Here is a 6,000-nt window from a genome sequence, read left to right as displayed (position 1 = left end):
TATATGGTAAAACTATAAAATTATTTTAATGGGAGAAAATCTTTGAGATTTAGGGCCAGATAGAGATCCTAGACTTGACACATAAAGAACAATCCACAAAAGGAAAAATTTATTAATTGAAATTCACCAAAATTACAAACTTCTGCTTTATGAAAAATGATCTGTTAAGAAGATAAAAAGACAAGCTACAGAGGATGAGAAAATATTTGGAAACCACATATTTGACAGTTAGTATCTGGAATATATAAAGAATTCTCAAGTCTCAACAGTAAAAAAAGAAACAATCCAATTAGAAAATGTGCAAACATGAAGAGACATTTCATCAAAGAGAATATATAGATGGCAAAATAAGCACATGAAAAGATATTAGCTATTAAGGCAAGGAAAATTAAAACCGTAATTAGATAACACTATGGATCCCATCAAATGCTGATGAGGATGGAGAAAAAACTGGATCATTCATATCTTGCTGATAGGGAGGTAAAATGGTACAATCACTCTGGAAAAGGGTTTGATAGTTTCTTTACAAACACTGTGTGACCCAGAAATTGTACTTCTGGACTTTTATCACAGAGAAATGAAAACTTATATTCACACAAAAACCCATAAACAAATGTTTATAGCAGCATTACAACAGGAGAAAACTGGGCACAACCCAGACCCTTCAACAGCTGTGTGGTTAAACAACCTGTGGTACATCCATACCATGGAATACTACTCAGCAATACACAGAAAAAAGTTACTGATACATACAACGACATGGATGACTCTCAAAAGAGTTACATACCGTATAATTCCATGTACATAACTTTCATAAAATTATGAAACACAGGCATAGAGAACATATTAGTCTCATTGCCAGGAGGAGGTGGAAGCAAAAGGATGGTGGATGTGGTTAAGAAAGGGCAACATGAGAGAGCCTTGGGATGATGGACTTATGTCAGTATCCAGATGATCACTTCTAATACTTACGCATATTTAACCAAAGTTTCAAAACTCTTCCTGAGCATGAATGATTTCAAGGAAAGATAATTTTTATTCCATAGAAGTGGTCCCATATCACACCTTCTCAGCATAAAAACTATTTTATTTCAGAATTCTTTCCAGAATGTCCTAATCCCACTCTCTGCCCCACTTGTGAATTGCCAACCCTTCTTTCTCAGTGCTTTGGCTATTCCTGAGAGGTTTCTCCTCTAACTACAGAAGAGACCAAATTCAGCTTTGTTCATAAGAGCCAGTGAAATCATAGCAGTGATGCTCTGGTTTTGTCTGTGGTATTTTGTTTTAAGCCAAATACCCTACATCTGGAATATACCACAAGGGAGTTACTAAGTGTTAGCACCAAGGTGACCCTAAAGGGAATGGAGTGCTTATTCTGTGATATCTGAAGTGAGTGATGGAGTGGAGCAGAAAATGGATAGTAGGCATACAGATAATGGAACCTGGGGCCTGTCATGTCCGTCATTTGTTCACTTCTTCTGCCCTCATCATCTCAGTATGGGTGATGCGAATTAATATTGGGACATTGTAGATGAGTCTATTCTACAAAGAAATTATTGCATTCCCTGCCACCACTCTATACCCCAGCTTCTCCAATTGAAACATAAGCATCTTTGATCTAACTTTGGTTCATAGGAGTATTAAGAAGTCCAGTGATGTCTCTGCAGCACCTCAACACCTTTTTTAAAAAGCTGCATAAATAAATAAAAGACCACTCTGTAAGAAACAACTTCAAGTTCATTAATCACCCAGATCCTTGTAAGGTTTTCTATCAATATTTAACAAAAGTAGACAAATGGTTGGCAACATGAGGATTCAAACTGCAATAGACTTTGAAAACAAAAACTCACAGAAAACTAAGACTTAAATGCAGCACCCGATAAAGGTATTGCATTCTGGCCCTACAGTCCTACTGCTTGAAAGACCAATTCCCAACGGCGTATTTCTCATCACATGCACCTCACTCTATGATTCAGCAATCCTACTCTTAGGTACTCAACTCAAATAAATGAAAACATGTATCCACTAAACATTTGCACAAATAAATGTATAGCCGCCTTATGCATAAAATCTAGAGAAGACCCAATTGTCAATTAACAAGTAAATGAATAAACAGACTATGGTGTTTTTATACAATAGAATACTACTTAGCAATAATTAAAGAACAAACTACTACAAGGATATATTTTTAAAACAATATGTGGAGCAGAAGAAGACAGACATGAAAAAGTACATACTACTCTTTGATTTCATTTATAGGAAGTCCAGGACAGACAAAACTAACCTGTTGTGAGAGAAATCAGAACAGTGGTTGTGTCTGGCAGGCAGTGGAGGTGGGGTTACAATTGGTGGGAAAGTAAACAACTGGAAAGGAATGAGGATACTTTCTGGGGTAATGGAAATGTTTTGTATTTTGTTCAGGGAGGTGGTTTCACCAGTGTATACAATTATTGAACTCATCAAACTGAACACTTAAGATCTGTGCATGCTATTGTATGTAAATATATCTTAATAAATAGGGTTTTTTTAAAGTGTGGGGCCCATTCATTTCCAAGGGCAGGGAAATTTTATCTCCACTGAATAAATTTTGAATGGGCAGTGGGAAACAAAATAAAGTTTTGTTTTGATCACATCCTTCGATTGTGCTTGTTGAAGATATCAGTTAAATGCACTACTTATTTTGTCCAAGAAAGGCGGAAAGAAAGGAAGAAAGGGAATGCCTGACACCTGCCCTGACTTTTCCTGTTTTATATACTCACTTCCCTCCCTCTCCACGCCATTATTCTGTCCATTGAGCATTTCCTCAGGGACTTCTCATCTCCCTTCATCCCAGGTGCTTAATGCTCCCCTGGACAGCCCTGAGGTGGTTGGGTGAGTAGAGATAAATGCTTAAAGCACACAGAGGGTGGCACAAGGTGCTGTATAATTAAGGGTTGATTTGCACGGTGCCTGGTCTAAACCCTAAAACTAACTTAGGGGAAAATTCCTCTTCTGAAGGGAATTAGCAGGGAGGTTTCCCTGAGCTAATGGGGTGAAAATATTTTGAAGAACTGAGAGAATTTGATCAGCAGAGACACAGAAGAGGACAATTTCATAAAGAGGGTATCTTCACCAAAGGCACAGAATCAGAAAAGCATCAAGCATATGGGGAAAATAACAAAGTATTAGATATAACTGCCATTTGTTGAGCCTCTTCTCTTTACCACCAACTTTATATCTACTTATTTATTCAAATTCAGGACATCTCCTAATTTTACAGATAAGAAAATGAAAACATAGGATGATTAGGGAACTTTTTCAAGGTCTCCTAGCTAGCAGATGCAGAGTTGAACTTTGCATCCAGGTCCTTAATTCACACACTTGCAAACCACACCATAATGCTATTGCACAATGAATGGACCTGGTTTATAGGGTCGATGGGAGGATTAAAATGCACAATAAGTACTCAATAAATGTCAGCTCTGATTATTGAGGCATGTGCATATTTTAGGAGAAGGACAAGAAAAAGAAGCCTGGGAGACCCAGATGAGCAACAGCCAGAGAAACTTGGAAAAGACTTAGAAAGTGCCACATGGCATAGGCCTCAGGGGACTTAAGGAGAAATTGATAAAGTTGGGATCGGAATGGGCCGCTGACATTGTCTATCAGTGGACTAAAGGAGACAAAGCTGGATATCAGGGGATTGAAGAGATATGGGTAATGTCACAGCAGAGGCAGTAGATATAGACAAATGAGGTAGAGAAAGTAAAAGGAAAGAATTACTAGAAAAAGAGCAAACTCAAATGAAGATTTATTTTCAATATCAAGAAGACTGGATTGTGATTGAACAGAAGTAAATCAAGTAAAGCTCCACTAAACAAGGAGATATAAAATATACTTATGAGGAAAAAAATGATAACTAAGGAACAAAACCCCTGATGGAGGCAGAGGGCAATGAAGTCAAGGGCAAATGTGGATGAATTAACCTGGGAAGTAGAGAGGGAAATCTTACCTGCAGAGCATGGGGAAGAGACAGAGAGAGAATCAGGTATAAGAAAGAAAAATGACTTGTGTTCTGAGGCTCGATGGATGGTAGGAAAACATTTGACTCTACAGCTAAGACACTCCAGTCCTTTACGCTTCCTTTAGTATTGACCTGTGAGAAGCAGAACCAGTGACCTCAGACGGCAAGCTGGTCACATCACTCATTCCCACCTGGCCCCCAGTTAAATACACATACATAACCTTACTGACAAAGGGAGAACATTTTTGTTCCATACAAGTAAACGGAATCCAAACAGGCTGTTCTGGGAGCTTCTCTCAGTTGCCACCTCCCCACAATATTGTTCTAGATGCCTGGTAATAAGGGATCCCCAGGGTATTCCAAAAAAACTGAAGAAGAAGTGGAAAAGTTTAGATTGTGGACTTGGTGAGGGGTGTGGTCCTCACTGAACACCCTCTGGATCAATGATTTCTATGAAAACTTTCAATGCCCCAGTTCTGTGATGCATGTGGCTTTGAAGACTTGAGTCTCACAGGGGCCTAATTCAACATTTGGCAATCCTTTAGAGTATGTGGTGCTTGGCATTTTCATTGCTTCATTATTTAAAGGGCAATTCATTATGTGCAATGGAAACAAATAAAACTCTATTTCTGACATTTCTAAATCTGAACCCTGAACCCTCAATAAACCTTCCAGTTTCAAAATAATTATTTAAGCAAAGCCCTGGTGTATTCACTCCAAACCATTGACTAGTGTTCCTAATGGTTAGTGAGGCAGTCTCCAATGCTGAGACTTGGGTATTGAAAGTTCCCTGAAGAATATTAAATAGTCCCCTATGCTGCAACCCATTAAAGGCAATCTTGTCCTCACAGGCCTCAATCAAATTTGCACAGCAATTAGTCCTGCACGGGGTTTGATACATTTCTTAATTATAAAACAACTTTGTACTCTATTGGCCTGTTCGGATGGGTTAAGAGAACATTAATTACCTCCTTCTGAGACATCAAAGAGTTTCTTTTTTTAATCCCCATTTTAGGGATGAATAAAGCAAGATGTCACGATGAACTAATGTCTATTGAGCACCTACTATGTGTTCAGTGGACTTTGTGGTGATTTATATACATATAAATAAGCATTGATTATGAGGTAAATTATTACTCCTGTTTTATACATGAGGAAAACAAGTTTAGAGAAGCTAGATTAGCTGACGTTGTTCACATTGTCAGTACATCGGTTGGTCTGCCTGAAAATCGTATTTTGTATGTGGTGTCTCTTGAAATTGATGATGTCCTCCCTGACTTTCTAAAATTATTGAGGTCTGGCTTGGCGGCTCATGCCTGTAATCCCAGCACTTTGGAAGGCTAAGAAAGTCAAGGTTACAATGAGCTATAGTCCTGCCCCTGCACTCCAGCCTAGGAGACGGAGCGAGATCCTGTCTCTAAAGTGAAAATAAAAATAAAACTGTTATTCATCCTGCTTTTTTTGAGCACGTTGTGTATGCCAGACAGTGTGCTAGGGGCACTGAAGAATAGAATGACTGGGTCCCTGTTCCCTGCGGAACAGCCGTGAGACAAGCATCTCCTCTCTGGCGCTTCTGTAATGGAAAAGCTGTGGGAGTGCTGAGCAGGGAGCCAGCTTAACTCAACCAGCTCAACCCGGAGTGGGCGCGGCCCGCAGAGTTCACACAATCTAAGGTGCGTCTTCCCCGGATCCAAAACCCCTGGAAATCGTCATCTCTCCGTCTCATCCTGGTCTTAGGCATTACACAGGGAAGGAAGTTAAAACATGTCAGGAACGAGCTCCGGCAGAAAAAGAACCCAGGCATTCTTGTGGCCCCGGCTTTGGCATCAGAGTCCCAGCCTCCTCCTTCCCTTCGTTTGACTCAGGCAACCCCTCCCCGCGCTCTCTGCGGCATCCCTCCCCCACCTTCAACCAGTCTCGATTCTTTTTTTTTTTTTTTTTTTTTTTTTTTTTTCATTGTAATCTTCCTAAATTGCACATTTCATAAGACCTTCAGG

The sequence above is a fragment of the Rhinopithecus bieti genome, unplaced genomic scaffold (assembly GCF_001698545.2).
Source record: "Rhinopithecus bieti isolate Rb0 unplaced genomic scaffold, ASM169854v2 scaffold_70802, whole genome shotgun sequence".
NCBI classification, from domain to species: domain Eukaryota; kingdom Metazoa; phylum Chordata; class Mammalia; order Primates; family Cercopithecidae; genus Rhinopithecus; species Rhinopithecus bieti.
Note: the sequence above shows the minus strand (reverse complement) of the source record.